Genomic DNA, 17,908 nt, shown 5'->3' with positions numbered 1-17,908 from the left:
TTATATAGAAAAATATCTTTTCTTAGTTTATTTTAAGAACCACAGGTTCAAGATTTACAATTAATACTTTAAATGAAAGGTACAAGTAAGCACAAAATGTACACCCTCAGCAGCACAGGGGCGCCCGGGTGCAGAGTGCAAACAGGCGTCAGGTTTGCAATTGGTTTCAATGGGAGACCCCAGGGGTCTCTTCAGCGAAGCAAGCAGGCAAGAGGGGTCTCCTCGGGGTAGCCACCACCTGGACAAGGGAGAGGGCCACCTGCGGGTCGCTTCTGCACTGGAGGTCGGATCCTTCAGGTCCTGGGGGCTGCGGGTGCAGTGTCTTTACCAGGCGTCGGGTTCTTTGAAGCAGGCAGTCACAGTCAGGGGGAGCCTCGGAATTCCCTCTGCAGGCGTCGCTGTGGGGGCTCAGGGGGTCAACTCTGGCTACTCACAGGGTCGAAGTCGCCGGGGAGTCCTCCCTGCAGTGTTGGTTCCCCGCAGCTCGAGCCGGGGGCGTCTGGTGCAGAGTGGAAAGATTCAGGGTAGTCCTCTGAGGCTTCAGAGGTCACTGGACCCTGGGGAATGCGTCGCCGTTGCAGTTTTTCTTGAAGTGGGGAGACAGGCCGGTAGGGCTGGGGCCAAAGCAGTTGGTGTCTCCGTCTTCTCTGCAGTCCTTCAGGTCAGCAGTCCTTCTTCGACTTAGGTTTCAGGAATCTGTTTTCCTAGGTTCTGGGGGCCCCTAAATACTCAATTTAGGGGTGTGTTTAGGTCTGGGGGGTTAGTAGACAATGGCTACTAGCCCAGAGGGTGGCTACACCCTATTTGCGCCTCCTCCCTGAGGGAAGGGGGGGCACATCCCTAATCCTATTGGGGGAATCCTCCATCTGCAAGATAGAGGATTTCTAAAAGTCAGAGTCACCTCAGCTCAGGACACCTTAGGGGTTGTCCTGACTGGCCAGTGACTCCTCCTTGTTTTTCTCATTCTCTCCTCCGGCCTTGCTGCCAAAAGCGGGGCCGTGGCCGGAGGGGGCGGGCATCTCCACTAGCTGGAATGCCCTGTGGCGCTGTAACAAAGGGGGTGAGCCTTTGAGGCTCACCGCCAGGTGTTACAGCTCCTGCAGGGGGTACAGGCTTTGTTACTAGCCACAGAGTGACAAAGGCACTCTCCCCATGTGGCCAGCAACATGTCTGGTGTGTGGCAGGCTGGCAAAACTAGTCAGCCCACACTGGAAGTCGGGTATGTTTTCAGGGGGCATCTCTAAGATGCCCTCTGGGGTGTATTTCACAATAAAATGTACAATAAAATGTACACTGGCATCAGTGTGCATTTATTGTGCTGAGAAGTTTGATACCAAATGTAGGAAGTTGGCTCTGTATGTGCTATTTCAAAGTAAGGAATAGCATGCACAGAGTCCAAGGGTTCCCCTTAGAGGTAAAATAGTGGTAGAAATAGATAATACTAATGCTCTATTTTGTGGTAGTGTGGTCGAGCAGTAGGCTTATCCAAGGAGTAGTGTTAAGCATTTGTTGTACATACACATAGACAATAAATGAGGTACACACACTCAGAGACAAATCCAGCCAATAGGTTTTTGTATTGAAAAATATCTTTTCTTAGTTTATTTTAAGAACCACAGGTTCAAATTCTACATGTAATATCTCATTCGAAAGGTATTGCAGGTAAGTACTTTAGGAACTTTAAATCATAAAAATTGCATGTATACTTTTCAAGTTATTGACAAATAGCTGTTTTAAAAGTGGACACAGTGCAATTTTCACAGTTCCTAGGGGAGGTAAGTATTTGTTAGGTTAACCAAGTAAGTAAGACACTTACAGGGTTCAGTTCTTGGTCCAAGGTAGCCCACCGTTGGGGGTTCAGAGCAACCCCAAAGTTACCACACCAGCAGCTCAGGGCCGGTCAGGTGCAGAGTTCAAAGTGGTGCCCAAAACACATAGGCTAGAATGGAGAGAAGGGGGTGCCCCGGTTCCGGTCTGCTTGCAGGTAAGTACCCGCGTCTTCGGAGGGCAGACCAGGGGGGTTTTGTAGGGCACCGGGGGGGACACAAGCCCACACAGAAATTTCACCCTCAGCAGCACGGGGGCGGCCGGGTGCAGTGTAGAAACAAGCGTCGGGTTCGCAATGTTAGTCTATGAGAGATCTCGGGATCTCTTCAGCGCTGCAGGCAGGCAAGGGGGGGGTTCCTCGGGGAAACCTCCACTTGGGCAAGGGAGAGGGACTCCTGGGGGTCACTTCTCCAGTGAAAGTCCGGTCCTTCAGGTCCTGGGGGCTGCGGGTGCAGGGTCTCTCCCAGGCGTCGGGACTTAGGATTCAAAGAGTCGCGGTCAGGGGAAGCCTTGGGATTCCCTCTGCAGGCGGTGCTGTGGGGGCTCAGGGGGGACAGGTTTTGGTACTCACAGTATCAGAGTAGTCCTGGGGTCCCTCCTGAGGTGTTGGATCTCCACCAGCCGAGTCGGGGTCGCCGGGTGCAGTGTTGCAAGTCTCACGCTTCTTGCGGGGAGCTTGCAGGGTTCTTTCAAGGCTGCTGGAAACAAAGTTGCAGCCTTTCTTGGAGCAGGTCCGCTGTCCTCGGGAGTTTCTTGTCTTTTCGAAGCAGGGGCAGTCCTCAGAGGATGTCGAGGTCGCTGGTCCCTTTGGAAGGCGTCGCTGGAGCAGGATCTTTGGAAGGCAGGAGACAGGCCGGTGAGTTTCTGGAGCCAAGGCAGTTGTCGTCTTCTGGTCTTCCTCTGCAGGGGTTTTCAGCTAGGCAGTCCTTCTTCTTGTAGTTGCAGGAATCTAATTTTCTAGGGTTCAGGGTAGCCCTTAAATACTAAATTTAAGGGCGTGTTTAGGTCTGGGGGGTTAGTAGCCAATGGCTACTAGCCCTGAGGGTGGGTACACCCTCTTTGTGCCTCCTCCCAAGGGGAGGGGGTCACAATCCTAACCCTATTGGGGGAATCCTCCATCTGCAAGATGGAGGATTTCTAAAAGTTAGAGTCACCTCAGCTCAGGACACCTTAGGGGCTGTCCTGACTGGCCAGTGACTCCTCCTTGTTGCTTTCTTTGTTCCCTCCAGCCTTGCCGCCAAAAGTGGGGGCCGTGGTCGGAGGGGGCGGGCAACTCCACTAAGCTGGAGTGCCCTGCTGGGCTGTGACAAAGGGGGGAGCCTTTGAGGCTCACCGCCAGGTGTCACAGTTCCTGCCTGGGGGAGGTGTTAGCATCTCCACCCAGTGCAGGCTTTGTTACTGGCCTCAGGGTGACAAAGGCACTCTCCCCATGGGGCCAGCAACATGTCTCTAGTGTGGCAGGCTGCTGGAACTAGTCAGCCTACACAGACAGTCGGTTAAGTTTCAGGGGGCACCTCTAAGGTGCCCTCTGTGGTGTATTTTACAATAAAATGTACACTGGCATCAGTGTGCATTTATTGTGCTGAGAAGTTTGATACCAAACTTCCCAGTTTTCAGTGTAGCCATTATGGTGCTGTGGAGTTCGTGTTTGACAGACTCCCAGACCATATACTCTTATGGCTACCCTGCACTTACAATGTCTAAGGTTTTGTTTAGACACTGTAGGGGTACCATGCTCATGCACTGGTACCCTCACCTATGGTATAGTGCACCCTGCCTTAGGGCTGTAAGGCCTGCTAGAGGGGTGTCTTACCTATACTGCATAGGCAGTGAGAGGCTGGCATTGCACCCTGAGGGGAGTGCCATGTCGACTTACTCATTTTGTTCTCACTAGCACACACAGGCTTGTAAGCAGTGTGTCTGTGCTGAGTGAGGGGTCTCTAGGGTGGCATAAGACATGCTGCAGCCCTTAGAGACCTTCCTTGGCATCAGGGCCCTTGGTACTAGAAGTACCAGTTACAAGGGACTTATCTGAATGCCAGGGTGTGCCAATTGTGGATACAATGGTACATTTTAGGTGAAGGAACACTGGTGCTGGGGCCTGGTTAGCAGGGTCCCAGCACTCTTCTCAGTCAAGTCAGCATCAGTATCAGGCAAAAAGTGGGGGGTAACTGCAACAGGGAGCCATTTCTTTACACCAAACTTCCCAGTTTTCAGTGTAGCCATTATGGTGCTGTGGAGTTCGTGTATGACAGACTCCCAGCCCATGTACTCTTATGGCTACCCTGCACTTAAAATGTCTAAGGTTTTGCTTAGACACTGTAGAGGCATAGTGCTCATGCACTTATTACCTCACCTATGGTATAGTGCACCCTGCCTTAGGGCTGTAAGGCCTGCTAGAGGGGTGACTTATCTATGCCATGGGCAGTGTGAGGTTGGCATGGCACCCTGAGGGGAGTGCTATGTCTTAGTCATTTTTTCCCCACCAGCACACACAAGCTGGCAAGCAGTGTGTCTGTGCTGAGTGAGGGGTCCCCAGGGTGGCATAAGACATGCTGCAGCCCTAAGAGACCTTACCTGGCATCAGGGCCCTTGGTACCAGGGGGTACCAGTTACTAGGGACTTACCTGGATGCCAGGGTTGTGCCAATTGTGGAGACAAAGGTACATGTTGGGGAAAGAACACTGGTGCTGGGGCCTGGTTAGCAGGCCTCAGCACACTTTCAAATCATAACTTGGCATCAGCAAAGGTAAAAAGTCAGGGGGTAACCATGCCAAGGAGGCATTTCCTTACAATCATGGAAAGTTGCTTTCTTAGTAGCAGTAACTTCTTTAAACAGAGTTAGCGAAATTCAAGTGTTCACTTAACAAGAACCTTTCCTTCAAATTCATAAAGATAAAGTAGTTCTTAAAACAAATCTAAAGTTCCTACCAAAGTTGGTTTCACCTTTTCATATCAATCAGTCAGATCTGATAGAGATTCTAGTTGCAGATTTGTTACCTTAGAATTTCCCCCACGCGTCAGACTGGATCCGGAGATTGTTCTTCGAGCAGTACCCTTGCGCGTCGGTAGGTGGCATTGGTCGACTCCGCGGGTGTTCTTGGCGTCGTAGTCGCCGTGATGACATCGGGAGTAGTATATAGAAGCCGCCTTTGCACCGTGACGTCAGTTCTTTTCTTTCCGCGCCACGCGCTGATCCGGAGAAGAGCTGCCCTAGTCTCTTTTTGACCGACTTCGACCGTTTTGTCGAGTTTTTGTGAGAATTTTTGGTGCGTCGAGGATGTCCCCAAAGAACAGTTTCAAGCTGTGCGAGGACTGTCACGACCCAAAGTCATGCTCCGAGTGACAGGCCATGCACCCGAAGGCTTTGAGGGAGCGGTCCCTAAAGCTAATGGCAGCCCAACACTCGACTGTGCGTAAGACACGGTCTCAATCGAGAAGAAGGTCTTGAGACCGTTTGTGGAGCCATCACCACTCGTCGTCTTCGAAATCTTTGGGTGCAGGTAAGAAGTCAAAGAGGTCCCATTGCTCTCCGACTTCGACCTGTCGCTCGGCTGACACAACGCTGGAAGAGCGTCGATGCTCAAGGCCTCCGTCCTCAGACCCCACTTCTAGCTCCACTCCGCGCTTCCCTGAGTTTGCCAGAGCGACCCCCGCCCAGCTTAAAGAGTTCCATGAGGCTATGCGCCTCATCTTTGGGCAGACTGACCCCAATACGGCATCTTCGGTCCCAAGGGATGCAGTTGAAGGACCATCGGATTCTGTGCCGGCGGCTTCAGCTCCGACCACCAAGGTCCCCTCCGGATCTGCTCGCGGATCTGCACAGGTGCTGGTCGCACCCTTGAGACCTTCCCCGGGCTGATTGTCAACGCTCCCGACGTCGGTAATGGGCACTATCGAGGTCGACCAGATCCTTATCCCCATTGACTCTGAGTTGGAGCGGCATCGGCTGCCGCCACCTTTGTCTTCGATGGGGCCTATTTGCCCTAGGTCAGATTTGGACCCTTTTTTCTATGGATACGAATTTTGGGGAGGGATTGGAGGGGTCCCTGGACCCCTAGGAATACCAGGATCACCTCTTTTGTCTGGGCACAGGAATTGGGCGACGCCAGTGGTCTGGATACTTCTCCTGACACTGGCATGCTGTCTCCTCCTACCGTGGCTACGGCGGAGGGAGCAACTTATGGTATGGAGGTCAGTAGGGCAGCTGAGGTCATTGGTCTTGAGCTTCCTACAGTAGAGGTCAGGTCTAATCTCCTGACGGTGGTGCTTCAGCCAGGAGCTTCCACTTCAGAATCCCTTTTGCCATTCAATGACGCCCTCACTGATGTCCTTTTGGGTACTTGGTCCAAACCCAGCACATGGGCTCCTGTGAATAGGACTATCGCACGCCGCCATCGTCCCGCACCGAACAACCCTGTCCCAACACCCCACGCCTGAGAGTCTTCTCATCCAGGCTTCCTCTTCTTCAGGCGCATTCCCTTCCGCAACCCCGGACAGGGAATCAAAAAGGCTGGAACAGTTTGGTAAGAAGTTGTTTTCTTCTTCCAGTCTGGCGCTGCGGTCTGTGAACAGTGCATGCCTTTTGGGTCGCTATACCCACTTTGTCAGATATGGTTGCGCAAGTCCTGCAGCAGATACCGGAGGAGGCCCGTGCTATCGTCTCCCAACTTGTAAACGATGGGAGAGATGCGGCAAAGTTGGCAGGACGGTTGCTACGACTGTGGCCTTGAGACGCCACGCATGGTTGCGTGCTTCTGGTTTTTCTGGGGATGTCCAACAGTCCCTTATGGACATGCCCTTTGATGGCTCTTGTCTCTTTGGAGACAAAGCGGACTCTGCCTTGGAGAAATTCAAGGATTCCCGGGCTACGGCTCAGTCCCTTGGTCTTTCTTCTGCCCCTTGTCCCCTGCAGTCTGCTTTTCACCCCTTTCGTGGCCACAGAAGGGGCTCCCTGTCACGTCCTTCACCCAGCCACTGTGCCACCCATGCTATCCAGCTTCTGCGTGGCCGGGGATGCGAGATCCCGCGTGCGACAGGGAACCAGAGGTCTGCCCAGTCTACCTCTGCCCCCACTGCAGCCTCCAGACCCTACTAATCTGTCCCCTCAATCCCATCCAGTTGGCAGCAGGATTCGCCATCACCTGCCCGACTGGGAATCCATCACTACGGACAGGTGGGTTTTGCAGATCGTTCGAAAGGGCTACTCCCTCCCTTTCGAATCTGCTCCACCAGCCATGCCTCCATCCTTCAGTCACCTTCCAGAGGATCATTTGGCACTTCTCCGCCAGGAAGTCGCAGCTCTCTTGGCCAAGGGAGCTATAGAAAAGGTGCCTGTGACCGAAGTAGGTTGTGGTTGTTATTCCTGCCACTTTCTGCTGCCGAAAAAGGACAAGGGCTTACCTGCTATCCAAGACCTTTGGGACCTGAACTACTTCTCAAGAAGGAGAAATTAAAAATGGTCACCGTGGCTCAGGTTCTGCCTGCATTGGACCCAGGAGACTGGATGGTAGCGTTGGACTTGCAGGACGCTTATTTCCACATCCCATCCTGCCTGCCCACAGACGTTACCTACGATTTGTGGTAGGTCACAAGCACTTTCAGTTTACCATGCTCCTCTTCGGCCTTACCAGCGCCCCTTGGGTGTTCATGAAAGTGATGGTGATGGTTGCAGCTCATCTGCGCAGGTTGGGGGTCTCAGTCTTCCCCTACCTCGCCGACTGGCTGTTGAAAGAAGACTCGCCCCAGAAAGTCGTCTCCCACCTTCAGACTACGCAAACCTGCACATGCTGGGGTTCACTATCAACTTGCCGAAGTCACACCGGACTCCCTCTCAGACGCTCCCCTTCATCGGAACTGTTCTGGACACAGTGCAGTTTCGGGCTTATCCTCCCAAAAAGTGAGTCCAAGACATTCAGGCAGATCACGAATGACGTCTCCATTTGGAGGTTGCGCAACGTCTCTTTCAGCAGTGGGGAGAGCCTTGGTTAGATCTGTTCGCCTCCTCAGAGAACGCGCAATGTCAGCTGTTTTGCGCGTTGGAGTTTCCAAGGTGGCACTCGCTCGGAGACACTTTTTGTCTCAAGTGGAACTCCGGCCTCCTTTCCGCCTATACCTCTTCTGCCCAGAGTTCTCAAGAAGATCAGGACCGACTGGGCCCAAGTCATCTTGGTGGCTCTGGACTGGGCACGGAGAGTCTGGTATCCAGAGCTATTGAGCATGTCATTCAATCCTCCACTCAGACTGCTTCTTTAGGCGGATCTTCTGTCGCAGCAACAAGGGACGGTTCTTCACCTAAACCTGTCCAACCTCTGCCTTCATGCGTGGAGATTCAGCGGCGCCAGTTGATGACTTATGATCTTCCGCCCAAAGTCTGCAATGTTATCTTGGCAGCCAGGCGTCCCTCCACCAAAACTGTATACGCCTGTCGGAATAAATTAGTGGCATGGTGCACCAGCAAATCTGTTGATCCCCTCTATCCAAGGTTCTTCTGTTAATTCTTTCTTTGGCCCACCAGGGCTCTGCTTTTGGCTCCCGTAAAGGGTATTTATCTGCCATTTCGGCCTTCATTATTTTACTTGATCAGCCCTCACTTTTTAAATCTCGTATTGTTAGTAGATTCCTAAAAGGCCTCACCCATTTATTTCCTCCCACTCCATTTATCATGCCTCAGTGGGACCTCAATCTTGTCCTTACTTATTTAATGTGTAGTCCCTTTGAGCCGATGCACAATTGTCCTCACCTTTAAAGCTGTCTTTCTTGTTGCCATCAACTCTGCTCGCAGGGTGAGTGAGCTTCAAGCCTCTTTGGTCTAAACATCCATACTTGTCTGTGCTCCCTGACAAAGTGGTGTTGCGCACTAGGGCTTCCTTTCTTCAATTGTGGTTACACCTTTTCATGTAGGCCAGTCCATCACCTACTTTCTACGCACCCCCACATCCTTCTCATGAGGAGGAGAGACACCACCGTTTGTACCCAAAAAGAGCGTTGGTGTTCTATCTTAATCATACTAAAGATTTCTGGGTGGACAATCAACTCTTTGTTGGGTATGTTGGTGTGAAAAAAGGGAAGGCTTTGCAACAGCGTACCATCTCTCGATGGGTGCTTCTTTGCATCAAAATGTGCTACGCTTTGGGCAAGAAGCAACCTCCTGAGGGCTTGCGTGCTCATTCCACCAGAGCAACTGCTGCTTCCACTGCATTAGCACGTGGAGTTCCTGTCTTGAATATCTGCCAGGCAGCTACTTGGGCGTCCCTACACACGTTTGCTAAACACTACTGCCTGGACAGTCAGGGACGGCTACTTTGGTTGTTTGGTCCTGCTGAACTTCGTAGTAGGATATTGGTTTGCAGCCCACCTACGAGGATGGCATTGCCTGGGTATCTATTTTAAGGCAAGGAATCTGTAACTAGAAGTCTATCAGATGTACACGTTACTTACCTTCGGTAACGAAATATCTGGTAGAGACATATTCCAGTTTGCAGATTCCTTACTGAAAGCTTGCGATCTGATTTCTTGGGACAGGGATTCCCCTTTCAGGTCCTTAGCTCTGGTGCTCCAATATCAGTGTTCCTAGCGGCTCTGCACTTTGGTGTGGAAAGCTGTTAAAAGAAACTGACTTCACTGCGCAAAGGCGGCGTCTATATAATACTCCCGATGTCATCACGTCGAGTACGATGCCAACGATGCCTGCGGAGTCGACTGACGCCACCTACTGACACACAAGGGTATTGCTCGAAGAAAAATCTCCGGATCCAGTCTGACGCCTCAGGGAAATTCTAAGATAAGGATCTTTGCTGTTGTTGCCATTTGAATTACCCCTACACCGTTTGTCATCGGGTGTGTAACTTATGCCTCTCACCAGACCATCAAGAGGCTTCCTATGAGGCGTGTCGATCGTTCGAGTCCAAGAAGACGTTCCGAGACCGAATAACTCGTAGGCTCGAGATGGTGCGCAGATAGCACTCCTGATATCTTCGGGGAAGAACATGCACAGGAGGAGCCCCACCAGGAAGCCGTCTCCATCCAAGATGCGCATTCAAATGTCCAATCCGAAGTTGAGAGCCAAGAGCTGACTTCGGCGCAAACTGTGAGTACAGTAGACCCACCTCTTAACACAAATCTTCCAAAATGACACCCATGCCAAGGTCACCAGACCACAACTGCATTCAAGCCATGGTTGGTCTCTGAAACAAATTTCCAATGTCCTGCCCATCGACTCTGCACTGCAAAAACAATGAACACTACGGCTGCATCTTTACCTCACTTACTTCAGTCTGACACTCCACCACCAAGCACTCTGCACTGACCAATTTGGTTGCAAGCCTGCAATCTTTGGATCTGAGCTTGGCGCCGAAAAAGATCCGACTGAAAATTTTGGTGCAGAAAACAAAGAAACGTCCTTCTGAGCGTTTGGAATCAAGCCACTCCTCTACCTTTCCTTTACCTATTCAACCAATATTAGAGGCAATGGAGGCTGGACAATGCTAAATATATATTCAAGAAGGCACAGGGCGAATTGCTGTTTCCCCTACAGTTACTTTTCAAAGGAAGCTAACCTTCCAGGAGCCACTGGATGCTAGCTAGCCTAGCTGATGAAGGGTGATACCCTGAAACCGGTCCCTAGGATGCTTGTTTCCGGTCCACGGAGGACCTGGCTTGGCATTTCGGGCTGGACTGTTCCCATGAGGAACAGGGTCAAGACTGATTTGCATATGGCTGGGTCCAACCTGGGGTGGGATGGTGAGCAAAAAATGATGGATTAAACCCAGATATTTGTGACTGGGGGTGAATGTTTGATTTGCTCTGCATTCCGTCCATCATCTTTTCTTTTTTCATTTGTCGCTCTGAGTGGGAAGGATATGCCCAGACGTGGGTCCGGTGCTCACTGCGCCACTGGATTCAAGCTAGCCTAGCTGATGAAGCGTGATACCCTAAAACCGGTCCCTAGGATGCTTGTTTCCGGTCCAGGGAGGACCTGGCTTGGCAGTTTGGGCTGGACTGTTCCCATGAGGAACAGGGTCAAGACTGATTTGCATATGGCTGGGTCCAACCTGGGGTGACGTGGTGAGCGAAAAAACAATAGATTAAACCCAGATCTTTGTGACTGGGGGTGAATGTTTGATTTGCTCTGCATTCCGTCCATCATCTTTTCTTTTTGCCACTGGACACCTCACCACCTAAAAATAAAACTCCCTAAGGAAAAGGCTGCTTCCACAGAAGAGCTTGTTTGTCCTCTTCTTCCTCCTCTTCCGCCTCCTCCTCCTACTTCACCTCCATCTACTTCTCCTCCTCCTCATTTTCCCACTTCTCCAACTGTGGGAGGCCAGACTCAACAAGGTTCACTGTTATTTTAAGAACACTATTTAGAGTTAATACCACCAGATCAGGATCCCTGGGATTCTTATGATCTAGGCCCAGTTATTAATATGGATCCAGATTTGTATCCTGCTGCACCTTCCCCTCCAGAGGATACTACCAGCTACCAACAAGTCATTGCTAGGGCAGCTGTAGGAACGTACCCTCCTTTTGGCTTGGTTACACCCACTTTTTGCCTGCTGTCAGTGTGTTTTGACTGTTTCCACTGGGATCCTGCTAAACAGGACCCCAGTGATTGTGCTCTCTCACTTTAAATTTGGATGCTTAGGACTTTGCACACCCCACAATTGGCATACTGGTGCCTCCTTAAAAGTCCCTATTATATGGTACCTAGGTACCCAGAGCATTGGGGTGATAGGGGTTCCTCATGGGCCGCAGCATGTTTTGTACCATCCATGGGAGCCCATGCAAAATGTGTCTGCAGGCCTGCCTTTGCAGCCTGCATGAAAAGGTGCATGCACCCTTCCACTACAGGTCACTGCAAGTCACCCCCATGGTAGGCCCTCCCAGCCCAAAGGGCAGGGTGCTGGTACCTTTGTGTGAAGGCACCCCTGCATGAGCAGAGGTGTTCCCATGAACTCCAGCTCCATTTTCATGGATATCGTAAGTGCAGGGAAGCCATTTTCTGCATGTCTGGACATAGATCACTGCCTATGTCCAGCTACATAATGGTAACTCCGAACCTGGGAATGTTTGGTATCAAGCACGTTAGAATCATACCCCAATACTGTTGCCTGAATTGGTTGTATGATTCCATGCACTATGGGGGCTCCTTAGAGGATCCCCAGCATTGCTCCTACCAGTCTTCAGGGATTTTCCGGGCAGCCTGTGCATCTGCCACTCGAAACAGGTTTCTGCCCTCTTGCTGCTTGACCAGATCAGGCGGAGGAAGGCAGAACAAAGGATTTCCTGTGGGAGAGGGAGGTAAACCCCTCTCCCTTGGAAATAGGTGCTACATGGCTTGGGAGTGGGAGGGGTAGGCTTCCCAAGCCACTGGTATGCTTTGAAGGGAACATTTGTTGCCCTCCTTGCATAAACCAGTTTTCACCAGTCCACCTACCCCCAGTCCCTGCTCTGGTGCGAAAATGGACAAAGGAAAGGGGAGGGAGCACTCCCCTGTCCATCACCAGCCTAGTGGTTGGGCCCAGAGCTTCTCTAGATGTCCACTCTATTCTACCATCTTGAATCCAAGGTGGGCAGAGACCCCTGGAAGCATCTGAGTGGCCAGGTCAGGTAGGTGACATCACAACCCCTTCCTGATAGGTGGTCACCCTGTTAGGTGACCAGTCCCCCTTTGTGGGCTATATAGGTTCTATCTTGGGTGAGTCCTCAGATTCGATGTGCAAGATTTCAGCCGGACTCTTCTGCCTCCTTTACTTAATCTTCTGGCCACTGGGACTGCAACTGGATCCTCCAGGAACTGACAATCTGCAACTTCAGTGATGACTCCACTCTGTAACATTGTTTCTCCGGTTCCTTCCAGCAACTGCAACATTTCCCCGGCTGTGCATCATCTGAGGGTGATGAGTCATCAGCCTGCACAAGAAGTAAGAAGGAATCTCCCTTGGAGTGAAAGAGTTACCCACCTGCATCCGCAGGCACCAACTGCAGTGACGACTGGCTGCGTAGATCTTCTCGCCTCCTCAGCTGTGTGAATCCTGTATCACAAGTAGTGGTCCCCTTGGTCCTTTCTACCAGCTGTCCAACCTGGGAGACGGTAAGCCCTTGTCTCTACTTCTAGGACAGTGCCCCTGTGCATTGCAACTCTTGCAACTACCAAGGCTTGTTTGTTCCTCCTCCAAGGGATCTTCAGGCTCCGTGTAGCCTCAGCACTCCTCATGCAAAGCACAGTCTCCTGCCTGCTGCTCCAGAGATGTAAGACTCCTATTCATGTGTGCTGAGTGGGCCTCACTGCGACTCCTGTGCCTGCTGCCAGTGGTTTGCCTGCGGGGGCTTCCTCCTCTTCTTGTGACTCTCCCAGATGCTGAGGGTCACACCGGACTAACGCCAGATTAGCTTCCTACAGCATATGCGTCCCACAATGTACTTTTACTCAAGGATCCTATTGAACATGATTTTGTATTAGAGACATATAGTCAACACACACAGGGACACTCAATATCTCCCTGTGCTCTTAGGTATGATGCGCCTGCAAAAACATTTTCCAAAAGCCTGTTCATCCAAGAATAATAACACCAAGGGTAGATTAAAAAAAAAAAATTAAAAAAGGAACTAGCTCCATCAGACGATTTATCAGATCACAAGGGCCGCGAGATTTTATAGTGGCTACTACCACCGGGAAAAGAGCCAATAGCTGGGCCACTGGAGTCTGTCCCCTGCCTGACAATGAAAGTAAAACGATTGATGCAGCAGGCAAAAGAGGAGCTGCACAAGTCGCTAATCATTGGCGGATAGCCAATTCGTAAGCTCTTCTCTCTACATATGACAGAGCTCACTGGGATGAAATGGAGTATCTCCTCCAGTATCTCCCAGAAGAGCATCACAAATGAGGCCAACAAATTGTGTTGAAGGGCCAGACTGACTATTGCTGCCAACTCGATTAGATGTGCCCTGGATGCTGCAGACACCGCAGCACGAGGCATAAACACAAGTGTCCTAATCAGAAGACATGCATGGCTTAGGAGCATTTAGAGGTCAAAATTGCTGAGGCAGGGCTACAACTCTCTGGACTTATGTTCCGCAACAAAACACTGACTATCTCAACATACCGAAACCCTTGTGTAGGAAAATGGCTCCCTGTTGCAGTTACCCCCCACTTTTTGCCTGATATTGATGCTGACTTGACTGAGAAGTGTGCTGGGACCCTGCTAACCAGGTCCCAGCACCAGGGTTCTTTCACTTAAAAAGTACCATTGTTTCCACAATTGGCACACCCCTGTCACACAGATAAGTCCATTGTAAAAGGTACCAGTGGTACAAGGGCCCTGTGACCAGGGAAGGTCCCTAAGGGCTGCAGCATATGTTGTGCCACCCTAAGGGACCCCTCACCTAACACATGCACAATGCCATTGTAGATTGTGTGTGTTGGTGGGGAGAAAAAAGGCAAAGTCGACATGGCATCCCCCTCAGGATGCCATGCCCACAAAATACTGCCTGTGGCATAGGTAAGTCACCCCTCTAGCAGCCCTTACAGCCCTAAGGCAGGGTGCACTATATCAGAGGTGAGGGCATAGCTGCATGAGCAATATGCCCCTACAGTGTCTAAGTCCATTCTTAGACATTGTAAGTACAGTGGGGCCATATTAGGTATATGGTATGGGAGGTGGTCAGAAATGAACTCCACAGTTACATAATGGCTACACTGAATACTGGGAATTTTCGATATCAAACTTCTCAGAATAATAAACCCACACTGATGCCAATGTTGGATTCATTTCAAAATGCACACAGAGGGCATCTTAGAAGATGCCCACTGTATTTTACCCAATCCTTCAGTGCAGGACTGACTGGTCAGTGCCAGCCTGCCACTGAGACGAGTTTCTGCCCCCCTGGGGTGAGAGCCTTTGTGCCCTCTGAGGGCTGAAACAAAGCTTGCTCTGGGTGGAGGTGCTTCACACCTCCCTCTTGCAGGAACTGTAACACCTAGCAGTGAGCCTCAAAGGCTCAGGCTTCGTGTTACAATGCCCGAGGACACTCCAGCTAGTGGAGATGCCCGCCCCCTGGACACATCCCCCACTTTTGGCGGCAAGTCCAGGGGAGATAATGAGAAAAACAAGGAGGAGTCACCCACCAGTCAGGACAGCCCCTAAAGTGTCCTGAGCCGAGGTGACCCCTGCCTTTAGAAATCCTCCATCTTGATTTTGGAGGATTCCCCCCAATAGGAATAGGGATGTGCCCCCCTCCCATCAGGAAGGAGGCACAAAGAGGGTGTAGCCACCCTCCAGGACTTCAAACCAACTTCCAAAGAACTCTCAACCGCCTGAAGCGTGAGACTTCACACTCTGCACCCGACGCCCCCAGCTCGAGTTCAAGAGAACAAACACTGCAGAGAGGACTCCCAGGTGACTACGACGACGTGGATACCCTGAGTCAACCCCCCTGCACCTACAGAGCGGATCCAGAGGCTCCCCCTGACCACGACTGTCTGGTAACAAGGAACCCGATGCCTGGACCAAGCACTGCACCCGCAGCCCCCAGGACTGAGAGGAACCACCTTCCAGTGCAGGAGTGACCAGCAGACGGCCCTCTTCCTAGCCCAGTCGGTGGCTGGCCCAAGAAGCCCCCCTGTCCCCTGCCTGCATCACCTAAGTGACCACCCGGGTCCCTCCATTGCTTTCAATAGCAAACCCAACGCCTACTTTGCCTACTGCACCCAGCCGCCCCTGTGCCGCAGAGGGTGTGTTTTGTGGGCTTGTGTCCCCCCTCCAGTGCTGTACAAAACCCCCCTGGTCTGCTCCCAGAGGACGCAGATACTTACCTGTAAGCATACTAGGACCGGAGCACCCCTATTCTTCATAGGCGCCAATGTGTTTTGGGCCCTCCTTTGACCTCTGCAGCTGACTGGCCCTGGGTTGCTGGTGCGGTGGCTTTGAGGTTGCCTTGAACCCCCAAAGGTGGGCTGCCTATGCCCAGGAGACTGACTGTGTAAGTTCTTTACTTACCTGAGAAATGTAACCAAACTTACCTGCCCCAGAAACTGTTGATTTTTGAACTGTGTCCACTTTTAAAACAGCTTTGTGCCATTTTAACCTAAACTGTGTGCACTACAGGGACGGAGGGTGTTATGCAGGTTTTTACTAAAATTTTTGTGGATCTGTATGACGAGGCGGTGCAAGCTTACTTCTCCAAGATTAGCTTGCTCTGGTTTGAAGAGACTCACCACTCTTATTTTGAGACTCCCTTTTCTTAGGAGGAGGTGAAATAGGTGATTCGTAGCTTGCCTGGGGACAAGACCCCCGGTCTGGAGGGATTGACTCCTGCGTTCTATAAGGAATACTCTGACCTTCTTGCTCCTCAGCTGCTGGAGGTCTATGCGGAGGCTGTGGAGACTGGTGTTCTTCTTCCTTCCCTTCGTGAGGCCTTTATTGTTACGATTCTTAAGCCTGGTAAGGACCCCCATTGCTGTGATTCGTATCACCCGCTTTCAATGATTAATATAGACAACAAAATCTTGGCAAAGAGGATAGCTGCGCGCCTGCAGCCACTGTTGCCGAAGCTGGTGCTTCCTGATCAGTCAGGATTCGTACCGGACCGGTCAACGTTGCATAATCTGCATACATATTTCGCGGTTGCTGGCTCGATTGATGCGGAGGATGATGCAGTCGCCGTGTTTCTTGATGCCGCTAAGGCTTTCGACTCTTTAGCATGGAAGTATATATTTGCGCTGCTCGCTAGAGTTGGCTTGAGCGTGCGTTTCATAAAATTGATCCTTTGTTGTATTCGAGCCCACAGCCAGACTGTGTTTAAATGGTAGCATCTCTGATCCCTTTAGTGTGGCCCGCGGGACGCGTCAGGGCTGCCCTTTACCTCCGTTGCTCTTTGCCATTGCGATGGAGCCTTCGGCGGCGTGGCTGAGACAACATCATAATCCAATAGGCCTTCCGCTTCAGCAGCGACCCCTACTGATCTCTATTATGCCGATGACATTGCGCTGTATCTACGCGACCCACGGAATAATCGTGATGTCTTGTTGGATGAGATTGTGTGGTTTGGCGCCTTTTCAGGTATTGTGATCAACTGGTCTAAATCGATAGTGATGCCTCTATCCGAGGGGTCGGCGAGAGCTCCCTCCCGGTACCCAATTGGATGAGCGGATGGCCTTGTACACTATTTAGGGGTGTGGCTGAGTTGTGATGTGAACACCCTATGGCTGGCCAATTATGGAAGGGCTATCTCTTGGCTGGAAGAGACAGTCGAAGTGTGGCGCTCCCTGCCACTATCTCTTATTGGTCGCATTGCTATTGCTAAGATGGTAGTGCTACCCAAATTTTTATACCAGTTTGTGAATATTCCTCTCGCCCTCACTGCCCGCTTTTTGCAGCGTTTACGCTCTGCTTTGATACGATTGGTCTGGGTGGGCAGACAGCCTAGAATTGCCTGGGAGAAACTGACGTTGCCTTTTGAACTGGGTGTCCTAGCTGCGAATGATCTGGAACTCTATTATTACTGTGTGCAGGCCCACTTTGCTTATTATTGGTTTAGTCCGGTCTGCTATTTGCCGCATCTGGCACCTGAAAGCGATGCTGTGTGGCCTAACGGCCTGACACGTGTGCCCTTCTCGACCCAGACCGCGCGGGGTGGACACTAGCCCGTACCGCTTGAGCTTGGTCTGCGCTGGGATACAGTGTGTGAACCTTTTGCTCCCTTGTTGCCTGTGCTGGCTGTTGCGGATGAGAGGATGCATCGCGATGCCCGGCTGCGTGACTTCTTGCAAGACTCTAGCTTGACTGATTTGGGCGAGGGTCGATTGATTTCCCCGGAGATAGCCCTCTGGGATAATCGTGACTGCCCACTGCGCAGGCTGTATGTACTGCGGGTCGGCGCGATGCTTCGTGCACGCTTCTCTGGCCTGCCCGCGACTCCATTGGTATGCCAGGCTTTGGAGGTGATATGCAAGGTGTGGTTTCCTCGTGGTCTTTTCACCAAGCTTTATAACTGTTTGAAAGGGCAGCGCGGTGGCACTGCTGATTCAGCTAAAGCAAAATGGGAGGCGGATATCGGCGAGGCCATTCCTGAGGAGGAG

At 51.5% G+C, this 17,908-nt stretch overlaps 1 protein-coding gene across 1 annotated transcript in view; it reads left to right on the top strand.

Moving 5' to 3' along the window:
• CREBBP (CREB binding protein) overlaps positions 1-17,908 on the top strand; it is a 1,321,122-nt gene that overhangs the window by 612,977 nt on the left and 690,237 nt on the right. The gene's annotated exons all lie outside the window — the stretch shown is intronic.

Source organism: Pleurodeles waltl, chromosome 10 (genome assembly GCF_031143425.1).
Source record: "Pleurodeles waltl isolate 20211129_DDA chromosome 10, aPleWal1.hap1.20221129, whole genome shotgun sequence".
NCBI lineage: Eukaryota > Metazoa > Chordata > Amphibia > Caudata > Salamandridae > Pleurodeles > Pleurodeles waltl.
Note: the sequence above shows the minus strand (reverse complement) of the source record. Positions and strands in the feature narration are given on the sequence as shown.